Source organism: Suricata suricatta, chromosome 1, assembly GCF_006229205.1.
Source record: "Suricata suricatta isolate VVHF042 chromosome 1, meerkat_22Aug2017_6uvM2_HiC, whole genome shotgun sequence".
Taxonomy (NCBI): Eukaryota; Metazoa; Chordata; class Mammalia; order Carnivora; family Herpestidae; genus Suricata; species Suricata suricatta.
Window position 1 is genome coordinate 180,691,584 of NC_043700.1, and position 12,086 is coordinate 180,703,669.

The window sequence follows — 12,086 nt, forward strand, 5'->3', positions numbered from 1 at the left end:
GACTGGGGTAGGTCCCTAATGACTGAGAAAATGTAAGATAGATGGAAAATATCAAAGTTTCAGCCAGTGGATAAAAAGAAATTAGGTTCAGTTGTAGAAACAGAAAATTACTCTCCCCACCCCCTACCCCATACACAGCAGTTTAGTGCAGCATGACTAGGAATTACCCACCCTCCTCTGTTATCTACAGTTCGCCAGTTGCTTTAGCTGTGCTTCCTTTCCATCCTTAAGTACACTATAAGTTTCTCAAAGACAATTTTTAATATTCTTTTTAATATCCCATAACATGGATCACAGGGCTGAGATCATAGGAGGAGAGACTTAAGGGTATGTGGAAAGTTGACCCACAAACCACCTGCTTGCATCTCTTTGTGATGCTTCCATGAAGTTGCTCAAGAGCTTATGATCATCTCCTCTGTCTTCTCTAATTAGAGGAGAATGACATTACTCATGATATTTTCCTAGACAACACTTATTGCCAATATTTTCTCCCATTGCCACGCAATGTATGAGACAATTTGTTCCAAAATTTTGTTCAGAAAAATATAATCATTGTGTTTTTAAATCATTATGAGAACAAGAAACTTCCTTTTTTTAAGTTAATTTTTAATAGTTTATTGTAAAATTGGATTCCATATAACACCCAGTACTCTTCCCCACAAGAAACTTTCAAGTGAGATCTCTTTTTCAACTTACAACTTTGAATGCAAGCATTCCATGAATCTCCCACTACACAGCATTTTCTTATTTGTCAAGTAAAAAGAGAGAACAGGCAGTTTAAAACTATTTTCCCATTTCCTTTTCCAAAAATTTTTGAAAGCAAAAATATACTCAATTGTGTTATGTAGCACTGATAACTACATAAAATATTCTGATTATTGGGACAAAGACATGGCAAGTTTTAGAGAGAATATGATTTTATTTGAAGTACACCATTGTATTTTATTTCTTCAATTTATGTACAAAATCCATGCCAGTAGGGCCACTCCAGCAAAAAATGGAGTAAAAAAAATCTATTGTCAGGGGAAGGGGGTGCTGAGGGAGAAGTACAGCTCAAAACTGCTTGATTTAGACTCCAAACAATCAGCAGGGGTTGCATAACTAATTACACTTAAAAAAATAGTGGCTGATCATTGGTAAGTGGACTTCGCATTAAAATAAAACTTTAAAAAGTATCTAATTTGCCAGCTTTCAGATGCATGGTCAAAGGAGGAGCTAAGCAGTCATTGGGAGTCCATGGTTGCCATAGAAACATTTATAAGTTGATCTTTCTATCCTGAGAGATGCTTTGCATACAGGCCATCTAAGGTGAGGCAAATCCCCAAGGGACAGATTCTAGCAATGCCAATTAATTAGAATAGTGTGGAAAAGTCATAAGAATAGGAATGGGGGAGGGCAGAAAAATGGCTATTGCATTTAATGTCAGATGTTTACAAAAATAAACTCAGATTCTACTGTTTTCACTGTATGGAATGTTGGTTTGTAAATTTGGAGGTCCTACAGATAATTTATTAGATGTTTGCCCTGAATAATATATCTGATCTCTCTGAGCTTTAATTTCCTCACACAGAAAATGGGGATACTAATGCTAACCCTGCAAGTTATTAAGAGATTTAAAAGGGAAAATATATATAAAATGCCTATCATATTTCCCAGAGTATTGCAGGTGTTCAAGATTTTACTTTCTCTCAATATCTCACTAGAATCCTGTAAGATTTAGCTTACTAATAGAGAAATGGATATCCAATCAGTCTCTATACTCCAGTTTTTGTTGTAAATCTCCACTAAATACTCATAAAATTATTGAAAATATTTGATTTCTCTGTGGCCTCCTGCTCACCTACTCAAACAGTTGATTTAAATCAACATAAAGAGATAATGATAGTTGGGAAACAGGATGCCCTACTTAATAAAATACCCTGTGTAGAGGGAACAACTTTCCAAATAATTTTATACAACCAACATATCAATCACTAAAATATAGGTTGAATATAATTGAATCTCTTTGATGATTCAGAGGTTACTTAGTTTCTTTCAGGGATGAGGTTCGGGAATATCCATTTCACAGAAGAGCTGAAGTACCAATTAACTAGACTAGTTTGATGAGGAGGATGGGGGAGGTGACCTTATAAATAGCTTTTGAGAATTTGTGCTCCATAAATGCATTGCTGTCTCCTCCATCAGGCAGTATGTGAAACACAGATAGGAAAACAAATCAAGCTAGTCTGAGTCCAGGATGAGCTCATTAGAGTTGATGAGGGAAACACAAAATGGACAGTAACAGCAGAGGAAGGTTTTAAGTACTATTGTAGCCAGAAGTACAGAGGGAAATGGAGTCACAGAAAAGGCATATCTTAGCCTAGCTTACATCAGGCATTAGAAAAGCCAGATTCATTTACCTAAGACATAGTTTGATAAACAGGAGGACAACTATGCTCAAAATTTTTCAGTGACTACCCACACTCTAAGAATGAAGATGATACTTTTTAGCCTGTCAGGTAGAGTCTGTCCTTCACAATCAAGATATCAGCAACCCTTTCAGCCTTCTCTCCTTTACCTCATATCAAGGAATTCTCCCTGAAGGTTCTCCAGGCACACCTGATGTTCCTTTGAGGAAGCACTGGCTCCCTATTGTCCAGAATTTCTACAATACCAATCCCCACCTTTACTAAAGGCATAAATATGACGGGGCTTAGATAAAAGCAACAGCTGACCAGCAGTCAAGAACCAGTAGTGGGAACCAATCAAGACTGTCCAGTGTCTCCATTACCGGTCCAACCAACATATGGATCGTCTTCTTTTATACCCTTTAATGGTGATGATTACCTTAGGGTGTATTATCTATGGATATGACATTGCAACTCCTCAGCTCATTTTCTTTCTGACAATAACTTGCTCCTCAATCAATCCTTGCTGATAATTAGGATTCCCATATAAGTGTCCCTAGATATTATTATCACAGAGACAATGTTATATATTTAAACACCATCTTCTCTTTCTGATTACATAGGAGGTCCACATATTGATCCCACGGAGTTAGACTGAGGTGATATGAATGAGTTCAGGTGAATGGGGTGTGGCAGAGATGATGTAAGTGGACCTGGCTGTCAACACATCCTCTAATATCCTCCAATTCTCTCTCCACTGCGCATGCAACTTTGGAGGCCGCATGTTCCAGATGGATGGGTACAAGATGGAGGGAGGCTATTTAACTTACACCAAACTCAGTGTGAGTGAAAAACAAACATTTAGTGAAGCCAAACATCAACTAATGTTAAGTATGCTGACTAGTATAGCAAATAAATATATCTTATTCCCCAGCCTTACTTTAAATTTTTCTGCTTTGGTTCTTTTCTTCTGCACACTAATATGCTGAATCTTCCTTGTTCTTCAAGAATTAGCTCAATCTTCACCAATTTACAAAGCCTTCTGGACTTTAGCATTCATTTTCTCATTGTATTTAGTATATGTATCATTCATTTCACATATAGAATTGTTGTGGGTAAAGAGAAAGTGAGACTTCCACCTTTCTGACCCAAATCTCAAGTTTTCAGAGCCGGCCCCATGACCAATCAACTTCACAGATGAAGAACACAGGCCTACCTGCACACTCCGCCACGTTTAGGACAGAAAAGGTTGGTTGAGAAGGCTAGCTACAGGACTTTCCCTGGCAATAGATTGGACTAAATGGGATAAGAGTCTGATAGACAAGAATCTGCTGCACTTTGGAAAGAGGAAGTGAAAAAGCAGGCAAGAATGACGGTATGCCTTCTATAACTCAGTGGGGGGAATCAAAAAGGAAGTGTGAGGTTTGGCTCTGGCTTTAGAGTCACATCAATGGTGACCACTAAGGCAGATAGTCCCACTGTGGTCGAGCTGTGACTAAATGAAATTAGCTATTTCTCTTCTCTTGGGGGGAAAAAAGTAAAGCAGAAGCGTTCCCTTTAATACTCCTCTATGAGGAGAGGGAACAGATCTACCATCCAGTATCTTCTATGGGCCAAAGACAAGATGTATAGATTGGAGGAGGGAGAATCCACCTCTACCACCAACAAACTGACTCAAACATGGCTTTCTCATCCCAACGTTCTCATTTTCCAAGCTATAATGCTAGTAATGGCATTGTGAGTCAGTGTAGACATAGTATGAGCAAGAAAAGGAGGATGGATCCAAGATAAGAAGTAGGCTTTAAGAGGAACTTCCCACAGAACTTTTTTAGATGGACTTTGGATGTTTCAATCTGCATTGATTCATCAAGGGATGATAATACAGGTGATATAAAGAAGCAAATAAATGTGAAAAAAGAGCTTTTATTTAGATTCCATTTTAACTTACCTTTTCTCTTTTGTACAAAATTGAAATTAGCATGTAAGACCAAATAATGAATTAGCTTTTCAAACAGTACATTGAACATGGAAAAAATAAAATTCTCAGGGAACACCACCATCCCCCTTGAAAGGTGACATGTGATTTTAGAGCGAGCTTGCTTTGTTTAAACTAGATTTGCATCTTAGTAGAAGCTTACAAGCATGTAACCTGTGAGGGGATGGTTGCCATGACAACATTAATGAGCCTGTCCTATGACCAGAGATATTGTAAAAAGAGAATATGTTTGTGTTCCCACTTATTATTATATTGGTGTCTGCTTTCTGGACAGGAAGAGCTGAAAACTCACTCTAAGAGAGAGAAATATTTATTAATGGTCGTGTCGTGATCCATTCAAACTTTGAATAAGTAAGGATAATTCCACAACATTAAAAAAAAAGAGTAAATGTCAGCTAAAAACCATTTAGATAAAAAGTATGTTGTATTTATAATGGGCTACTGATATGAAACTGGATGCTATATTCTGACAAATGATATCTTGAATTTATCATTAGTCTAGTTTGGCCTCTTTGCTTGTACAATCTTTCTCACAGAAGATTTTCAAAGCCTTTTCATTAAATAATTAAATCAGTTACCCTTCATATGCCTCTTAATTAAACAGTAAGTATTCACTGATTACTCTGAGTTTACCAACTATTATATTCCTGTACTATACTGGCTTTTTAAATACAACATAGCTTTTCAGCCTTAAAACAAAATCAACAGGGATTATTCATATTTAACTTGAGAAAAGTGAGGCTCAGAGAGGATGGCTGGGTGTCTTGGGGCCACACAATCAGTAACTAGTACTATGAATTCCACCTGCATACAAATGCAGTTGTTTCTGACATGTTACCCCTTCCTTACCAACAACACTCTCCACCCCCACCCAGATGTTCATGATACGTTGAGTTCTCTAAAGACATACATGGTAAAAAGGGCAAGAGCAAGTCCCTCCTCTCCAGGAGTTTTTACTCCAGTCAGATAAGATTTATCACTCATTTAGAAAAAAAAGATTAATTGAATTATGAGTCCTGAGACCCAAGATTCATGACCCAGATCTGACACTAACTGGCTAGATATTCTTAGGCAAGACATAAATTATTGTTGTGCTTTAGTTTCCAAAAACCACTATTTAATAAAATCTGAGTAACTAATCAAACCAGAGCTCTCTGGAAATAGATTGGGCTAACTCAAAAATAGACTGTCTGTCATAACAAAGGATTTAACAAGAAGCTAAATGACCATGTAACAAATACTTCTATGCTGAAAACTGGATTTAAACAAAGTAAAATGTGGATTTTTTTTGTATTCTTAAATCAATTATCGGGGAATGTATGTTAAAATCTCACTTAGGGCTGTGAATTTTTCTATTCTTTTAGTTTTTTAATTTTCACTTCATATATTTTAAAGCTATATTACTGATATACAGTTTTATGATACAGATATCATATTGTTGGATATACTCCCTTTTCATTTTGAAATATTCCTTATTTCTAATATTCTAAATATTTGAATAGTCCTTTTCACCTATAGTTTATTCTAGTATTTTTATAGTTATATCAGTGTTTCCCGATGTTTGTACATTTTGTCTTTTTTGGTCATCTTACTTTCAATCTTTCTGTCTATATAAATAATGTTTTTAATCTATCTTATAATTCTCTCTCTTTCTCCCCCCTCCTTCCCTCTCTTTCCCTCCCTCTCTCTCTCTCTTTCTCTCTCAACCCTACTGCTGCTCCAGCTCTCTAGCTCTGAAACACTATAGAAGAAATAATTCTGCTCTCCTAAAGTTTTAACTTTCCTCACCAAGCAGCTCCTAAGGGGGAGACAGTTATGTTTTGGAGCCAGAATCTCTCTTAAGTACTGCAATATTGTGGAATATTTCATTCTGCCTTTATAAGCTTTTGGTCTTGCTTCAAGCGCCATTCCTCTAGCCTCCATATGGCGCTACAACTCAAGTCCCAAGTCCCAGTTCATCACTCCTGCACTGCAGGACCCTAAAAGCTTGACTCACTTTTCATTCTGCAACAAAGGTTCTCTGTCTGGCCAGCCTGCTTCTCCTTACATCCAGAAATGGCAAATGCTCCAAGGGAAAAACAATTCTTCTCACCTTGGAATAGTTGTACCCTTCTGGGATTAGGGTTCATTTGTTTATCAATTCTTTCTCTAATCTCTGGAGTCTTTAAGTTTTTTATTAAAATTTTTGGGGAGTTTTCTAGTTTTCCAGGGGATGTTAAGCTGCCTCTAGTATCCACATCCTACAAAGGAATGGAAATATGCACACATGCAAAATGAGCCTGATGTTCAAGTGTTCAACTTACCCTATGGATGCTTAGGTCATTGTCTCTCAAGAGTAGCCCTCTGACCCTTGGAATGATTGTTAAAAATGATGTTTCCTATGCCTCTTGCACTCTGTTAAATATGTATTTTCAAGTAGATAACATCTGTATTTTTCTGGAACTCCTTCAAGGAACCTTATGTTCCATGATATCCACAAGATTTCAATCACAAACATAGTACTGGACTATAACTGAACTCAGAGACAGACTTTTTGTTAGGTCTCTATGTTTACAATAGAGGCATGTAAACATGTTTATGTTTATAGTTCTAGGTGCTCAATAAATACTTTTTAATGTCTGTTTAATTAACAATAATAGCGACACTTGCTGCTGGATTATTGTGTACCAGGCACTTTTCTTTTTTTAATTGTTTTAAGTTTTTTTTATTTTTGAGAGAGAGAGAGAGCGCGCACAAGTGGGGTGGGGGGCGGGCAGCGAAAGAGAAAGACAGAGAATCGCAAGCAGCTGCTCACTGTCAACACAGAGCCTTATGTGGGGCTCAAACCCATGAAACCATGAGATCATGACCTGAGCCAAAACCAAGAGTCAGACAGACACTTAACTGACTGAGCCAACCAGGTGCCCCTTTCCTATGACTCATAACAACCCTACGAGATAAGTCCTAATATTATTCCCCATTTCTAGGCAAGAAAAATGAGGAACAGAAAGACTAGGTAACTTGCACAAAGCTCAGGTATTCAGTGTGAGAAGGATGTGAATGTAGGACAGCGAGTCATATTGGGAATCGTCTGAACCACCTTAACAGACTATCTTTTGGAATAAATATTGAATGAACCTCATTCTGTGACTTCATCTAGCTTTATCTAGATGTATCTAGATACAAAAAACTCTTATTTCTACCTCTGATACTTATCAAATATTCTTAACATAATTTTTAAATTATGACTTTATAGAACCTGACATTAGTCAGGATTAGGCCTGTCTATATTCAAGTTAGATAATGATACTTTACAGCTTTCTGAAAAGCGACATTTAATTGACACATCAGACAAAACCGTGATACTCCTCATTTTCTCTGTAAACTGTATGAGCCCTTGTCTGTGGCACCCTCACGCTCATACATGCATATACTAGCAGGAAGTACTCCCAACATTTGAATGGCATGCTTATCAGAAGCCACCTACCGGGGTGCCTGGGTGGCTCAGTTGATTAAGTAGCCAACTCTTGATTTTTGGCTCAGGTCATGATCTCATGGTTCCTGAGATTGAGTCTCATGTGGGGCTCTGCACTCACTTCAGCAGAGCCTGCTTGGAATTCTCTCTCCCTCTCTCTCTGCCCCTCCCCTGCTCCCTCTCTCTATCTCTGTCTCTCAAAATAAGTAAAATAAAAGCTTTAAAAAAAGAAGTCACTTATACATCCCCAATCCCTAATCAATAGTTGTATCTGTTACTGTTATTGTATAATTTACTCAAATATTTATATAAATTGATAAAATATAAATGTGAAAAGATGCAAGTTAATGAAAAGTTTGCCATTGAAACAAGTATAAAAGATTGGGACAAAACAGAAAAATCCAGATTATGATTTCAAATTGCTTAGATCAATATCTTTAGGTTCTTGGTCCACTTGAAAAAAAATACTAAATGTTAAATCTTAGATGATGGATTATTAGTGTCTCATCTAAAGGCATGTATAGTTAAAAAGGCCTTGGTTCTTTATCAGATATTTACTAAGTAGATATAGTTTATGCATTATACACTTAAGGAAAAATGCTTAAAATATAAGTTTATTTGTTTAAAAAATTCTACTCTGGGGCACCTGAGTGGCTCAGTCAGCTGAGTGTCCAACTTTGATATCAGTGCAGGTCATGATCTCATGGTTCATGAGATAGAGTCCATGTTGGGCTCCACACTGAGTGTGAAGTCTGCTTGGGATTCTCTCTCTCCTCTCCTCTTCTCTCTCTCTCAAAATAAATATATAAACATTAGGAAAAAAAAATCTGCTTTAAGCAAATTCAATTATCTGCTCAAATTTTACCTTATCAGTAAGGATTTCTTATGACTATCCCAAACCAAATAGGAACCCTTCCTCCTCCTTGGCACTCCCTATTGCCTTTGCCTTCTTTACTTTAGTCTCTAACTTGTATCAATAACTCACATTACATATATACTTTTATTTGTTTAATTTACAGTATATATATCCTGTTGTAGGTAGAATAATCCTCTGCCAAAAAAGTCCATGTTCTAATCCCTGGAAGTGGCCTTACATTAAAGAGGAGACTTCACAGGCCAACTCCTGCCTTTCAGCTCAGGTCACTATCTCACAGTTTGTGGGATCTAGACCCACATCAGGCTCCATGCTGACAGCATGGAGCCTCCTTGGGATTCATTCTCTCCCTCTCTCCCATTCTCTGTCTCTCTCCTGCTTGCACATGTGCACACTCTGTCTGTCTGTCTGTATCTTTCTCTCTCTCTCTCTCAAAATAAATAAATAAACTTTAAAAGGGGGGGTACTTTGCATATATGATTGAGGTTAAAGACCTTGAGATGGGGAGAGTGTTCTAAGGTATCCAGATGGGGTGACCACATGAGTCCTTAAAAGAACTGAGGTCAACTTTAGGAAAAGATATGTAAATGGAAGAATGATCATCAGAAAGATATAACTTTTCTAGCTTTGAAGATGGAAGTGGCCCATGAGCCAAAGAATGAGAGTAGCCTCTAAAAGATGGAAAAGACCTGGAAGTGGATTCTTCCCTAGAGCAACTAGACATTAATGCAACCCTGCTGACATCTTGATTTTAGCCCAGCAATACCCATGTTAGACTTCTGACTTACAGATGGTAAGAAATTTGTGTTATTTTAAGCCACTAAGATTGTGGTAATTTGTAAAAGCAACCATTGAAAATTCATATATGTACCTTTACAGAGCATAAGTTCAATGAGGACAAGAATATAGTTATATTTTCTCTTTTACTTCTAAACCTTGTGTTTGGCACACAGAAAACATTTAATAAATAAATGTTGAATGGGTAAATAATGAATGAATATGCCAATAAACAAATTAGCTATCCCCTTCTTGTCATGGTATCATAGCACAAGAGGGATTCTACTAATAGTGATACTATCTCTTATTAGTCAGGCATTTATATATATTCATTTTCTCATTTGCTCATGACAGCAAATGTTAGGTATATTATCTCCATTTTCCACAGGAGTAACCTGGGACTCAAAAGGCACTAAGTAACTTGACCAGGTCTAATTAACTAAAAAAGTCCTCCATTAGGACGTTACTTATAAGAATAAGCAAATTTATTTTTTAAATTTATGGTCAGTAGAATAAAAGTTAATTAAAAGCCAATCAAACCCAACATACATAAACAGTGACCTTGAAATGTAAGGAGGGCTATTTATTTAATCAATATGTAACAAAGGCATTCATTCCAAGGCCTCAGAGTTTGTGTACGTGTCTGTGAGTGAAATAACACTTTCAATACTCCAGTGATTTGAGTATCTGAAAGCACAGCAATTAGGCACCCTGCCTAATTGGATTCCCCATTAGAACTCCACATGTAAATTAATGGACCATGCACGCCCCTCATTCAGAAGGTCAGCTTACAAGCACTGTAAGCACAATCTTTCAGGGATTTCTCCATGTCCCCAACAGCCGCTACAGGTTGAGCTCCCACTGCACTCTGCTACAACCCCTACACAATGAGTAGCTCACTTGTCCCTGAACCCAGCCTTTGCTGAGGCTGAACAAGGAAAATTAGTCTGGCCTCAGAAGTCAGGCCCAACCCAGGTAGCCTTGGTATTGAAGTTGTATTTAAAATTATGTTGGAAAGAAATTTATGGCAGAGTGAGTTAGAGTGAAAATCATTTTCCGTTCACCCATCCGACAATGCAGGTGGGACTAAAATAACAGAATTTTCAGTCCTAGTTGGACTGAGAGATCAGTTCAGCTATTAGCCCACTGTGTGGCCAATGGCAAGTTCCTTAATTCCTCTGGGCCTGTTTTCTCATTTTAAGGATTTGTGCACTGTATAAAACAAGTAAATAGGAAAAGAGCAATCCCCTTGAGGTTCCACAGAGTTAAACCACACCTTTAAGAACTAAAGTAACTTTGAAATATGGAAACAATCAAAATATTCTAAAATGGGGAACTGATTAAATAATTTCTGGAAAATCTCTACGGTGGATTGAGAGCAGACCCAGGAATAGAACATGTTCCCTTTTGGTTTTCTTATCATGCCTTGCAAAGAAACACTCACACTACATCATGGAAGTACCCATGGAGAACCCAAGGAGAGAGCACATTCTTTTCATTCATTCATTCATTCATTCAATAAATATTAAGTTGCTGTATCTGGTTTATTGTAAGTGTAAACTCAAAAATGTCCACTCTCTTGATACTAACACCCCACCTGGGAGATAGACTACAAACATAATAAATACATTATAAAGTACAGCATAAGGTAGTGAGTGTTATGAAGAAATAAAAAGGGGAAAGATAGTACTGAGAGAAGAAAGAGATAGAGTTGGAATTTTCAAAGAGGGTCCAGGAGGGAATTCACTAAGGTGACATTAACAAAGTTCTGAAAGAAGTGAACAAGTTCCTATTGTAAATATGTAGGGAAAGAGCATTCTGTGCAGAGAAAATATATATCAGAAAGTGCTAAAATAACAAAGTGCTAAACAAATATATGCATAAATTTAGCACCTGAAGTATTGTCTAAACCTGTATACATATGCTAGTCAAGACATAAACATCCTATTTGGTTCAATCCACTGGAAGCTAAGGAATAAGATACAGACACCCACCTCTTGCTGCCTTGACCTCACTAAATGTTGACATCTCCTTAGACTGAAGCATCACTAAGCTCTGGGAATCCCCATATCCCTGGTGAGTAACTACTCCTATTTTCTAGGACTTGAGATGTGTCAGCCAAAATACAATCTTCCGTTTGAAAGACAAATACCTCTACGTGAAACATTATAAGCCTTTAATTTATTCTGGTAAAAAATATATTTCAGTAGAACTGTGAGTATTTGGGAGTACTAATTAATTAGTAAATTACCTAAAACATTATTTTCTTCTAGTTGAAGGCATATTCTAAACAGACAGAGAATAGACAGAAGGAAACATTCACAAGGGTTATATAGGCCAAATATGCCCCACATGCCTGGGGCAATTCCCCACAACAATCCAGTGATATTGGCCTTATCTTCCTGTCCCATTTCACAGGTAAGGAAATTGAGGTCCAACAGTATTATGCAATTGGCCCAAGGTCGCCTAAATAAGAAAGAGAAGAACAAAGGTTAACAGTGAGATTCCCCCAGTCACATACCAGACTATGTAAAACCACTGGGGCCAAGATAAGGTTATAGATTTTATTATTATAACAGCCATTGGGTCACATGTTGG